The sequence below is a fragment of the Dermochelys coriacea genome, chromosome 3 (assembly GCF_009764565.3).
Source record: "Dermochelys coriacea isolate rDerCor1 chromosome 3, rDerCor1.pri.v4, whole genome shotgun sequence".
NCBI lineage: Eukaryota > Metazoa > Chordata > Testudines > Dermochelyidae > Dermochelys > Dermochelys coriacea.
In genome coordinates, this window is record NC_050070.1 from 73627702 (window position 1) to 73641983 (window position 14282).

Here is a 14282-nt window from a genome sequence, read left to right on the forward strand (position 1 = left end):
AACTACTCCAATGTGGGGCTTATTTCACACACAGTTGGTAATTATTTTACTCTGTTAGTTTTGCTCTTGTTTACCATATTTTTTTCCTGCCAGAACACTTCCCCCCCCCCCCCGGAGAAATAAAATCGTATGAGTCGATGCTACTGGCATAGTGTAGGCGATTCTCTCTATTCTCCCTCCCACCTGAAATCATAATAAAAGCACGTGCAGATCATCAAATTATCCTTCCCCAACGCCGCTCAGCCGTGCCTCCCGTGCCCCTCCATTTAGCTACGGCATTTTTACGCCCTCCCCCACCCACTGCAAATGAGGGAGAGAGACAGACTCAGGAGAAGCCCCTTCTTAGGTGCTTTCTGCATGATGCCACAGCGGGCTGATGTGGGGCGGCTGGAGGAGAAGCTGCCCTTAGCCCGGCAGATTGCGGGGTCGAGGCAAAGGCGGCCGCAGTGATCACACGCGGGGTGGGGGGGGACCCTCCTCCCCCCGCCCTCATTGCATTTTTAGGTAGTCCTGGCTTGCTGCTAGCCCTGGAGCTGGGCTGAGGGGAAGGACTCTCCCTGGCCTTCACAGGAACGACCTTCCCCGGGGAGTGGCCGGGGCCCGGGGCTAGGGAGGGGATAGAGGCGAACAGGTTCCCCCCAGCCCCGTGGGGGTAGCGCGCAGGGAAGCGATCGCAGCACACGGAGCCCAGCAGGGGGGGGCAGCAAGCGGCCTTGCGCTTCCCGCCGCCCCCCCCCCCCCAGCGCGCGCGCGCGCGCGCCCGCCCGCCCGCGCCGGAGTCTCTCTCGCCACCGCCACCTCCTCTAGCAGCAGCATCGGCGGCGGCAGCGCCTGGGATGGGCAGCGAGAGCGCGCCCAGGAGCAGCCCGGGCTCCCCCTGCTCCTCCTGCTCCTGCCCCGCCGCCCCCCGGGCAGCGCCCCCGCCGCGCCGCCTCCAGCTCCCGCCTTGCACGGGTGAGTAGCTGGGGCAGCCCCACCGCGCGCACCTGCTGCGCCCCTCCCCCGGGACGCGGGCTGCGAGCAGCGTTTCACCTCGCTGCCCCCCCCCCTCCCCCCCAGCCCGGAGACGCCGTGTCCCCAGCCAGCCCTCCGCGACTGCCCCCCCCCCCGCACTCCCCCAAGGGGGCCGCCTTGCCTCTCTGAGCCTCACCCCCTTCCCGGGCGTGCACCCTGCCCGCGCATCCCCTTCTGCCGGACCTAGACCCGGCTCCCCCCCCCCCCCCCATTCCCCCGGAGAAACACGGAGACCACAATCCCCCCCCCCCCAACACCCTGGAATTACTATGTGCTGCGCGCTCTCCTGTGGGGCGTGCAGGCGGGGGTGTCACTGTCAATATTGGAGCTTGGTTAAAGGTCTTGATAACTTTTTGGGGGGGGGCGGCGCTGGAGGTTTAGCTCAGTCGAGTCAGTTTATCGCCTTCTCCCCACATTCTGTTTTCCCTTTCCCTCCTCCTTCCATGATGCCTCTTAAAGAGGGTCCTAAATACCCGCTGCCTTTTTGGGGGTGATTACAGGACTTGCCTAGTTCAGCCGTGGACCTTTTCTCTGTCCAACCCACAGATCTCTGGAGAGAGGAGATCTAAAGGTGGTTTTGGTGAAGGTAAGGTAGGGTGCTGGCTCTTTGGACAGAGGAGAGGGCAAGAATGAACTTTTCAGCCAAAATGAAAATGCAGCCAGCAAAAGTCCATGTCTTGTTCTCATTGTACAGAGGAGAGAATCATAGCAGGTTTCTGTTGCTGAAATGCGTTTTTTGCTTTTATATTTAATGAGGCACACTACCTTGTGTAGTAATTATCAGTGTCCCAACAGTTCTCTGTTGTAGGGTGGTTATGGCAGCAGTCTTTCTCTCTTCTTTTCTATAGCATCTCTGGTTCAGTGCAGTATTTAGGGATATAGATAATTGTACTTACTGTAGTAGTAGTGAGCAACTCCTTGACACTTTCCAAAATACCCTGACAAATATGAATATAAGAATTGCAGCAAATCTTCACCCTCCCTCTCCTCAGAACATGTTGTGATGATGGTGAAGATTTGAAAGAGGTAGGAAACTTGACATTTTCTGCAATAATTCCTGCTTTGGGGTTTAGATGTTTTTGTTTTTCCCAAGTGGTAAATTTGAACACATGTGCTTTTTCCTGGAGATACCACTCAGCAATGCAGTTCTGATTGTAAATGGGAAAAGGGATTCTGACACCACTAAACATAAATAGCACACAGTATTTTGGAAGGAAAATTGTATGGATTTCCACTGATTTAGCATTTATGTACTATACACTTAAATATACGTTTTCGTTTTGTGGTATGTAAGGAAATCTGCAAGAATCATCAGTAAGTTTTGATCACTTTTATATTGTTGTAGGTAAGGAGAGGAGGTTGTTGGTAGTTCAGAACAATAAGATTTATGGGTTGTTATGGAGAGGATAGAATAGAATGGATAGAATTCCATAGAGGATATGAAATTTAAAAAAAAAATCTTCCTTTCAGAATGCAGTAGTAAGCTAAATAATTCAAAACCTGCCCCGTGTCATTGTAACAAGCAAAGTTTGGATATGATTCTATCAAAGTTCTAAACTAATAGAATCAAATGTGACATCAGAGAAGAAATGTATATAGGTGAGATGACATCTAAATGCTTTAATTTCCTCACTTTACATTTTGTTAATTAAGACAGTTTTCTTTCTTCTGGGGCAGCTCGTAATATGATACATTAAGCATTCTGAATAAATATTTAAGGTGAAGTGATGGTGTATATTTCCCCACAAAAAAAGTATCCTTTTTGAAGAGAAGTGTCTTTATGTAAAAAAAATTTATAGATAGGAAAAAAACTTTTAAAGTCATTTCAGGGGGAAAAAGAGGGAATGCTCTCTCTCTTTTTTTTTTTTTTTTTTTTTTTTTTTTTAAAAGTAACCAGTTGCGACAATTATCAGGCATTTTTTCTGAAATATTTTAGAAATTTTTCTTGCTATAGAACATTTCTAGAATATTGAAATGCTTTGTTGCCTATTTTTTTAACAAAAGTATATAGCGTCTCATTAAGAGATCCTTGAAAAAGCACAATCTTTTCTTTGTAGTATTTTTATCTTAATTTTTTTGCTTTTAAATTACGTATATTTACTGCAGGTGAAAAGTGCCAGATGACCAGGAATAAAAAATGAAAATTTCTGTTTATCCACACAAATGTATGCTAGCTAGCAGCAGTGCAAACATTCCACATTATTCCACCAGTGTACCTCAACCCTATTGTAGGGTCCAATGCTAGAGAAGAGGATATTGTTTACTTTCCATGATCTTGCAAGCTGCTGAGTAGGTTTTATTTATTTTGCACAGTATTCAGAATCTTGAGGAAAATTTGCTGAGCTTCTGTCAGAACTAAACCCTTGTTTGTTGGCCTCTGTGCTAATATTATCCTTAAAGATGCCAATTGTGGTGATGGCTTTATAATTGGGCAGTCGTGGTCTGATCCTGAGAGGTACTAAGTGCTCCCAATTCCTATGATTTCAATGGGAGTTGAGGGTACTGAGCATCTTGCAGGTTCTGTCCCTTGGTCACTAAGAAATGTACTGAAATAACTAGCTTTTTTCACATAAGCCACCAACCAGCTTTCAAATGGCAATGATTTTCTATCACTGCTGCATCTTGGCTATATTTGAATCTGTGAAAGGTTTCATAAATGTGATTACCAGTCTCCTGAGATATTCAATCATTCAAGGATGTCTTACTGGAAATATGTGAACAGACTGTGGATCTACTTAATTTATGTACTTCACAATCCAGAAATGAATTAATAAAAAAACATTTATTCCTCTTCAGTTAAAAAAATTAGCTTTCAAATGAATATTGTTAAATTTATAGTGTGGCTATCAGGGAGCACTGTAGGACATTCAATTCTGGAATAAATGCTTTGGTCTTCTATTGATTTTACTATTGTTGACCACATTATGCTTCATTTATGACCTGTTAGAAGTTAGTGGTTTGGCTATCCATGGTGATGTGAGGCTAAAATTCAAAAGGTCCAATGCTCTTGTTTCCTCTCCCTCTACCCACATCTGTTGCATAATGCAGAAGAAACAAAAAATTACAACTAAAACCACAGTTGGGCAAAAGGGAAATGATAGATGGCTAAACTGTATGTTTACCTTTGTGTAGTTTTCCCTGTTCCACGATACATCTCTGCAGCCTATTGGCTGTATGGGAAAAGGGTGTATGGCCAGGGGAGGAACAGGGGAAGGGCCATAGGAAGCATTATGTGTAACCCCCTCCTTTCCCTCCCACCCAAAAAACCAAAACTGTAGGAGTCTTTTTATTGACTCCAGTGGGCTTTCGGATCAGGCCCTGAAATGAGTACAGTTAATGTTTAAAACAACATATAGGGAGTTAATATTCTAAGATCCCTCTTCAGATGGGTCACTGTGCAATAATGAGCCAATTACCAATGGCAACAACTTTACTAACCCAGTTATGCTGCCAGGGCGGGTAAGGTCAGAAAGGATATAGACAATCCACACTGCCAGGCAGGAACACACAAGGTTCTTATCTCCATAGGTATAAATTCAGTGGACATGCTTATCAATTAGATTTTCTTCCTGAAGTAACAATGACATAATACAATTGTGTACAGAGCATGCATTGCAGAAAACTTCCTGAAGTGTAAAAGTAAGGAGTTAAACACAGCTGTGCATTCCATGTGTTTGCAACCAGGTAAGTGTGTGCTTGCTGGCTCAAAGAATTTGCAAGCTCTACTAACAAAGAAAAGCTTATAGACTGTGTAAGAAAATCATCTCCATATTTTCTCTCCCACCTGTTTTTTCTCTTCCAGTGGACGAAGGGGGAAGCTCTTAATGTAATGTTAAGGTTGTGAGATTAAAGACTCAAATTAGAACTGTGTGAAGGAAGGAAGTTCCACTTCGAAAAGGATTAAAGATTTCAAAATTTGGCTTCATTCCAAATTGGAACAAAAATTTAAAATTTTGAATTCTCTGGGAAAGAACGTGCCAAAAAAATCATTTCAGGTTGACTGAAGTATTTTCTTGTGACTAAATCAAAATACTTTTTTTCAGATTTGACAGGATTCAGAGTAGCAGCCGTTTTTGTATCCGCAAAAAGAAAAGGAGTGCTTGTGGCGCCTTTGAGACTAACAAATTCATTTGAGCATAAGCTTTCATGAGCTAAGTGACCTGTAGCTCACGAAAGCTTATGCTCAAATAAATTTGTTAGTCTCTAAGGTACCACAAGTACTCCTTTTCCTTTTTCAGATTTGACCTTTAAAATTTTGTATTATAGTGTATAAAAAAAAGTTCTAAATGAAAAGCCATTTCAGAATGACAAATCAAAAACATTTCAGTCTGACAATATCAAAATAGGTTGTTTCCAACTTAAAGCATGTTGTCTCAGAACTTCATGTTTCAATGGAATGAATTAAAAACATTAGAGGTTGTTCCAGGAACACAAATTTGATCATACTGCACATATGTAGTAGTTTCTCTTTGATTAAATAAAATTTGTCTTTGTTTATATCAGACTTAACCTTGCCAGCATTACCTTAACTTTTGAAATTTCCTGATCTTTAAGCGCTTGATCTTACAGCTTTAACACTGCATTCATGCTTTTTTGTAAAAAGGAAAGGAGTACTTGTGTCACCTTGGAGACTAACAAATTTATTTGAGCATAAGCTTTCGTGAGCTACAGTTGCATCCGATGAAGTGAGCTGTAGCTCACGAAAGCTTATGCTCTAATAAATTTGTTAGTCTCTAAGGTGCCACAAGTACTCCTTTTCTTTTTGCGAATACAGACTAACACGGCTGCTACTCTGAAACCATGCTTTTTTGTATTTAATATAATAGCTAATCTATGGTCAAAACAGAAAGGAAGGGAAGATATAGTGATAGAGTTCTATAATGAGCAACTGATTATGAACAATGAAAACCATTAGAATAAAACATAACCCATACTGTAAAAGGATGTAATCTAGCCATACTGTTAATTTAATATTTAGGGCAAAGTTTATCCTTCAGAGACGCACACAGCCTCCATACATATCTGAGGATAGAATTTACCCCTTAGCATGGCATAAACATTGGACTAGGCTGGCCAGGTGTCTGGTTTTCAACTGGAAAGTCCAGTTGAAAAAGGGACCTGCCATCACCCACACTATTCAGCTGGGGCTGCCTCTTACCTGTATTGAGTGGAGCCAGCTCCCAACCCCTGCTCTTCAGGTGAGTCATTTCTGACCAAGGCTGTGGGGAGGGAGGAAGAGAAGAAAAACAGTAAGTGACAGGGGGAAGAGGCAGGGCAGGGAAGTGGCCTCAGGGGAAAGAGATGCATTGAGGGGAGAGGTCCGGCACTCCTGCTGACGTGTCTGGTTTTTAAATATTACAAAGTTGGCAACCCTAATTGGAGCAGAAGACTGGGAGACCCATAGTTTCTGTTCTTCACTCTGCCACTCTTGCCCATTTCGCCGTAGGCAATTCATTTAGTATCTCTGTGCCTCTGCTAGACCATGTGCAAATGTAATATAATGTATCTATCTCATTAGGTGTGTTTTTGAGGATTAATATATATTTGGAAAGTGCTTTATGGTCCCTAGCTAATAAATGCTCATGTTAGTAAATCTAAACTAGTTTTTGTTTCAAATCAAGCAGACACCTAATCCTCAGTGAAGGTGTCAGGGTTCCTTCCCCACTCTGAACTCTAGGGTACAGATGTGGGGACCCGCATGAAAGACCCCCTAAGCTTATTCTTAGCAGCTTAGGTTAAAAACTTCCCCAAGGTACAAACTTTGCCTTGTCCTTGAACAGTATGCTGCCATCACCAAGCATGTTAAACAAAGAATAGGGAAAGAGACCACTTAGACGTCTTCCCCCAAAATATCCCCCCAAGCTCTACAAACCCCCTTTCCTGGGGAGGCTTGAGAATAATATCCTAACCAATTGGTTACAAAATTTTGGAACAATGGAAAAATCAGTCAGGCTCTTAAAAGAGGGATTTCATTCTTTTTTAAAAAAAAGTGGTAAAAATCATCTCTGTAAAATCAAGATGGGAAATACTTTACAGGGTATTGAGATTCAAAACACAGAGGGCAAAACCTTAAAGTTACAGAAAACAGGAATAAACCTTCCTCTTAACACAGGGAAAATTCACATAAAACAAAAGATAAACTACAAAAGATAAACTAATCCGCCTTGCCTGGCTTACCTATACTGGTTGCAATATTGGAGACTTGGATTAGGATGGGTTGGAGAAGATGGATTTCTGTCTGGCCTCTCTGTCCCAAGAGAGAACAACCCTGTAAACAAAGAGCACAAACACAAGCCTTCTGTCATCCCCCGTACTCCCCCCCCCCCCCCCCCCCCCCCCCCCAAGATTTGAAAGTATCTTGTCCCCTTACTGGTCCTTTGGCTCAGGTGCCAGTCAGGTTAGCTGAGCTTCTTAACCCTTTACAGGTAACAGGACGTTGCCTCTGGCCAGGAGGGATTTTATAGCACTGTATACAGAAAGGTGGTTACCCTTTCCTTTATATTTACGACAGAAGGTAAAGGCTATTTCAAGTTTCAAATTTCAGCCATATATTCATTAGCACTAATCACAAAGTATGATTACAATGGGTTGAAGTTAGCTTTTTCATTTTGCTGTTATACCCAACTGAAAGAATTTTGCCCAAATTTTCCAATCCTGCAAATATGTATGCTTATGTATAACTTTACTGGCTTCATTGAGGCCAGTATGGATTAAGTTACTCATGTGCATGTTTGCAGAATTGGGGCTTAACTTGTCCATGGGCAAAAAGAGAGCATAGAAAATCTCAGTGCAGAAAAGGGGGTTTATAAGAAATTATGAGCTTTGGAAAGTAGGGGTTTATAATGGGAAATGTTTTACAATCTCAGCTATCACATTTGCTATTGGTGGTTATTCCCACTAAAATATAATGGGAAAGCTTCTTAATGAACAAATTATTATTGCCTGTATTTATGTGTGGAAATAAAATTCACCAACTAAACAATATAAGCTATCAAATTGTTCTTATAGTGATTTCAAGCTTTATTTTGTCTGGCAATACAGTTTTTTAGTAAACTAACTGTTTAAGACTATTATTCACTAGCTCTAAATATCCATAGTTTAATGGCTAAATGTTCAACTTAAAGCACGAGTTTTCTCTGATATACATGCTAATTAGTATCAAGCAAAGTTACAGAGGAGTGTTTAAACAAAACTTGTTTAACTGAATGGAGAAAGAAAACAAGATCATCTTCAGTGAAACACATTTGGACCAGAACACTTGCTCATACTAAAACTTCTAATTAGGAGTGTTTTGAATTGGAATTACTTGTCCAAAACAAACATTCATCTTAACTGTATTTGCCCAATGGTAGCTTATTTAATTTACATATTATGGCTTATATTAAGTCTGTAGGGGTCTGAACTGAATGCCACTTACGGAAGGCATTTTGTCAGTGAAAGCCAGGAGCAGGCCTAGTGCCTTCAGGGCTGCTGACTAGCTGCACTTGTTGTACCTGTTTCACAGGTGTTCAGTGCACTCCCCACTGCACTGCTGCTCAGAGTTCATGAGAAGCAGTACTAAGGTCCATCTCCATGCCCATCCCACCCGGACCTGGAGCTCTGCAGGCAGCTGTGGCTGACCTCTCTACTACTTAATCTCTAAGGGCGTGGGTGAATTTTGATCGTCTCCTTAGACAAGGAAGAGTGTGCATCACACTCTTGTGTGGCTGCCATAATTTGCTCCCACACTTTTTTATTTGCTGGGCTACGGAGAAGTGACGGTGTCTGGGTTGCCAGGATTCCTAAGCAGGGAAGTAGTGAGAAATATATGTAAGTAAAGAAAATAATTATTGGGGGGGAGGGGGTATGAAAATACTTCTACAGCATTTGGTAATTGTGGTATGTATGTAGCTATATAAAGTGTGTGTATTTAAAATCTTTCATCAGAAAAATCCAATTGAAATGAAAAAAATAGTTTCTAAGGCTATCCTGGGGTAGAGAAGTGTATGCAGAAGCGCATATTCATATCGTCACAGCAACAATAACAGACAAAAAAGGAAATTTAAGGAAATTGAGGCTCAGGTGATCTTTAGCGGGATCCTTCCTGTTCCTAGAGAAGGGCAACAAAGATCTGACAAGATTATGACTGTCAACAGATGGCTTAGGCAGTGGTGCTATAAGGAGGGCTTTGGGATGTATGGCCACTGGGAGGCATTCACGGACAGAGGTCAGTTCTCTCGGGATGGACTTCATCTGAGTAGGGAAGGAAATAGACTTCTAGGATGGAGGCTGTCACAACTGATAAAGAGAGCTTTAAACTAGGAATTGGGGGGAGATGGATGGGAGATGTCCAGAAAATCTCCACACCAGATTTTAGCATTGAGAGGGAAGAAGATGAAGTAAGAAAGGATACAGCCGTGGGTAGGAGAATGTATATAAGGAGCGAGGGCGGTGTAGATACTAGTCTAATAGGTTATAATGGCTATAGAATGACTGTGCCTAATAGGGTACAAAATGTGAGCGAGTCCAAACAGCAAAAATTAAGATGTTTGTACACCAATGCGAGGAGTCTAGGTAACAAAATGGAGGAACTAGAGCTACTGGTGCAGGAAGTGAAACCAGATATTATAGGGATAACAGAAACATGGTGGAATAGTAGTCATGACTGGACTACAGGTATTGAAGGGTATGTGCTCTTCAGGAAAGACAGAAACAAAGGTAAAGGGGGTGGAGTAGCATTGTATATCAATGATGAGGTAGAATGTAAAGAAATAAGAAGCGAGGCAATGGATAAGACAGAGTCCGTCTGGGCAAAAATCACATTGGGGAAGAAAACTAGTAAAGCCTCTCCTACGATAGTGCTTGGGGTGTGCTATAGACCTTCGGGATCTAATTTGGATATGGATAGAGCCCGTTTTAATGTCTTTAATAAAGTAAATACTAATGGAAACTGCGTGATCATGGGAGACTTTAACTTCCCAGATACAGACTGGAGGACCAGTGCTAGTAATAATAATAGGGCTCAGATTTTCCTAGATGCGATAGCTGATAGATTCCTTCATCAAGTAGTTGCTGAACCGACTAGAGGGGATGCCATTTTAGATTTAATTTTGGTGAGTAGCGAGGACCTCATAGAAGAAATGGTTGTAGGGGACAATCTTGGCTCAAGTGATCATGAGCTAATTCAGTTCAAACTAAATGGAAGGATTAACAAAAATAAATCTGCAACTAGGGTTTTTGATTTCAAAAGTGCTGACTTTCAAAAATTAAGGAAATTAGTTAGGGAAGTGGATTGGACTGAAGAACTTATGGATCTAAAGGTAGAGGAGGCCTGGGATTACTTTAAATCAAAACTGCAGAAGCTATCGGAAGCCTGTATCCCAAGAAAGGGGGAAAAAATCATAGGAAGGAGTTGTAGACCAAGCTGGATGAGCAAGCATCTTAGAGAGGTGATTAAGAAGAAGCAGAAAGCATACAGGGAGTGGAAGATGGGAGGGATCAGCAAGGAAAGCTACCTAATTGAGGTCAGAAGATGTAGGGATCAAGTGAGAGAGGCTAAAAGTCGAGTAGAGTTGGACCTTGCAAAGGGAATTAAAACCAATAGTAAAAGGTTCTATAGCCATATAAATAAGAAGAAAACTAAGAAGGAAGAAGTGGGGCCGCTTAACACTGAGGATGGAGCGGAGGTTAAAGATAATCTAGGCATGGCCCAATATCTAAACAAATATTTTGCCTCAGTCTTTAATAAGGCTAGGGAGGATCTTGGGGATAATGGTAGCATGACAAATGGGAAGAAGGATATAGAGGTAGATATTACCATATCAGAGGTAGAAGCGAAACTGAAACAGCTTAATGGGACTAAATCGGGGGGCCCAGATAATCTTCATCCAAGAATATTAAAGGAATTGGCACCTGAAATTGCAAACCCATTAGCAAGAATTTTTAATGAATCTGTAAACTCAGGAATAGTACCGAATGATTGGAGAATTGCTAATATAGTTCCTATTTTTAAGAAAGGGGGGAAAAAAAGTGATCCGGGTAACTACAGGCTAGTTAGTTTGACATCTGTAGTATGCAAGGTCCTGGAAAAAATTTTGAAGGAGAAATTAGTTAAGGACATTGAAGTCAATGGTAAATGGGACAAAATACAACATGGTTTTACAAAAGGTAGATCGTGCCAAACCAACCTAATCTCCTTTTTTGAAAAAGTAACAGATTTTTTAGATAAAGGAAATGCAGTGGATCTAATTTACCTAGATTTCAGTAAGGCATTTGATACCGTGTCACATGGGGAATTATTAGTTAAATTGGAGAAGATGGGGGATCAATATGAACATCAAAAGGTGGATAAGGAATTGGTTAAAGGGGAGACTGCAACGGGTCCTACTGAAAGGCGAACTGTCAGGTTGGAGGCAGGTTACCAGTGGAGTTCCTCAGGGATCGGTTTTGGGACCAATCTTATTTAATCTTTTTATTACTGACCTTGGCACAAAAAGTGGGAGTGTGCTAATAAAGTTTGCAGATGATACAAAGCTGGGAGGTATTGCCAATTCGGAGAAGGATCGGGATATTATACAGGAGGATCTGGATGACCTTGTAAACTGGAGTAATAGTAATAGGATGAAATTTAATAGTGAGAAGTGTAAGGTTATGCATTTAGGGATTAATAACAAGAATTTTAGTTATAAGCTGGGGATGCATCAATTAGAAGTAATGGAAGAGGAGAAGGACCTTGGAGTATTGGTTGATCATAGGATGACTATGAGCTGCCAATGTGATATGGCTGTGAAAAAAGCTAATGTGGTTTTCGGATGCATCAGGAGAGGCATTTCCAGTAGGGATAAGGAGGTTTTAGTACCGTTATACAAGGCACTGATGAGACCTCACCTAGAATACTGTGTGCAGTTCTGGTCTCCCATGTTTAAAAAGGATGAATTCAAACTGGAGCAGGTACAGAGAAGGGCTACTAGGATGATCCGAGGAATGGAAAACTTGTCTTATGAAAGGAGACTTCAGGAGCTTGGCTTGTTTAGCCTAACTAAAAGAAGGTTGAGGGGAGATATGATTGCTCTCTATAAATATATCAGAGGGATAAATACAGGAGAGGGAGAGGAATTATTTCAGCTCAGCACCAATGTGGATACAAGAACAAATGGGTATAAACTGGCCACCAGGAAGTTTAGACTTGAAATCAGACGAAGGTTTTTAACCATCAGAGGAGTGAAGTTTTGGAATAACCTTCCAAGGGAAGCAGTGGGGGCAAAAGATCTATCTGGTTTTAAGATTCTACTGGATAAGTTTATGGAGGAGATGGTATGATGGGATAATGGGATTTTGGTAAGTAATTGATCTTTAAATATTCAGGGTAAATAGGCCAAATCCCCTGAGATGGGATATTAGATGGATGGGATCTGATTTACTATAGAAAATTCTTTCCTGGGTATCTGGCTGGTGAATCTTGCCCATGTGCTCAGGGTTTAGCTGATTGCCATATTTGGGGTCAGGAAGGAATTTTCCTCCAGGGCAGATTGGAGAGGCCCTGGAGGTTTTTTTTGCCTTCCTCTGTAGCATGGGGCATGGTTGACTGGAGGGAGGCTTCTCTGCTCCTTGAAGTTTTGAACCATGATTTAAGGACTTCAATAGCTCAGACATGGGTGAGGTTTTTCATAGGAGTGGGTGGGTGAGATTCTGTGGCCTGCGCTGTGCAGGAGGTCGGACTAGATGATCAGAATGGTCCCTTCTGACCTTAGTATCTATGAAAAACATTAAAAAAAATAATTACATGCAGTTTTCAGCTCTCTCTAGACAACAGAAGTTTAAATCCTGCAGAACAAGTGACACTTTAATAGTCAATAGGAAAGAATTGCAAAATGATTGCACACTATAGCTAAATAGAAAAGTACCACAATTTAATTTGGGTTTGGGAGTTTTAAAACTATTACTTAATCGGAAATTATGAGTAATTTAATTTCATGTAATCAGAGAAATAATTAGGAAGATGATTTTTTTTGTATTGACAAGCATATGAATGGGTCCAGTAGAATTCAAACCTACCAGAAGGACTAATTGTTTGTTATGTATAATCAAAATGGCATTGTAATACAAACCTGCAAAAAGCATCATAAACAACATGACCCCTGCACCCTTTTCTTAACTATAAGATGCAACTGAATAATGAAATTGGTATATAGTCCATGTTTGAGAGTTCTGGGAAACTATTTTTCTGTTAAATTGAGTGTTAGTAAAATGTTCATCCATTTCTATTCTATAGCACGTTCATCTGACGCTTCCAAAGTGCTTTACAAATATTGTTTGTATAACCTCCAGAACACGGTATTTTTGTCTTTCATTTTGAAGCAATGTGGACTAATGGAGAAGAGGGCACAGACTGGGAACCAAGAACTTCTGAATTGTAACTGTGGATTTGTACCACCTCACTTTTATATAATGATAAAAATAATTTAGGAACCACTCCTGGGTTTCCTTTGCACCTACAGGATCCCCAAAAGATGTTTAAAAGTTGTAGGTCTGTTGAATAGTTGGATGCATCAAAGAGGAGACTTTATCAGAGCTGTGTGGGAACCTGACTTTTTGTTTGTGGGAAATTCTGCAATTTCAAAAAAAAGTTCTGATCTGCAATGGAACTAAAACAATAAATTTTGAGTTCTTCCACTTTATTTTAAAAAGAAAAAATAGTTCCAACTTTTGACCTTTTACAAAATTTAATAAAGTGAAACAATTGAAACAGTTGTTTGGAAACTTTCCATTCAAAACACTTTTTTTCAGCTTTTCTTTCTAAATGAAATGTCGAAATTAACTCATTTCCACAAAATGTTTCATTTTCAACAAATTGGCATATTTGGTTGGAAAATTTCTGACCAGCTTTAGACTCTATACAGTGTAAGAAGACATTCTATTGCATGAATATCTCTACAGCATGTCTCTGTACCTTCCCTGTGTTAAAGGAATGGACAATAATCTAATTTACCAGCGGTATAGACCACATATTCTGTTCCTCTTGGTCTGTGTGGATAGCCAAGCTCTTCAGAGAAACCTAGTTGTCTGCGGCTCAAGATTGTATCCCTGAGATTCCACTTTTTTAATTTTTATTTTTTTCATGGAACAAAGTCCTTTCTGTTGGGCTTCACATCTCTTCCAGGATTTGGTTGGATTGAAATGATTCTTTATCTGATTTACTATCTATAAAGTGGAAACAATAACCTATTTCACATGGTTGTTGTAAGGATGAATTATTTGATGTTTGTACAGCATTTTGAACATGCACAATG

The 14282-nt window shown here is 41.1% G+C and overlaps 1 protein-coding gene across 4 annotated transcripts in view; it reads left to right on the forward strand.

Moving 5' to 3' along the window:
- The first annotated feature begins 804 nt into the window (after positions 1-804).
- The window catches only part of FUT9 (fucosyltransferase 9), a 136634-nt gene continuing 123156 nt past the window's right edge, over positions 805-14282 (forward strand). For 3 of the 4 annotated variants that reach the window (XR_005291692.2, XR_006279873.1, XM_038393714.2), the window contains exon 1: positions 805-954. The gene's annotated coding sequence lies outside the window, so the exon portion shown is untranslated. Of the gene's footprint in view, positions 955-1454; positions 1601-14282 lie in introns of those variants that run through there. The other variant, XM_043510669.1, reaches the window with a different exon arrangement.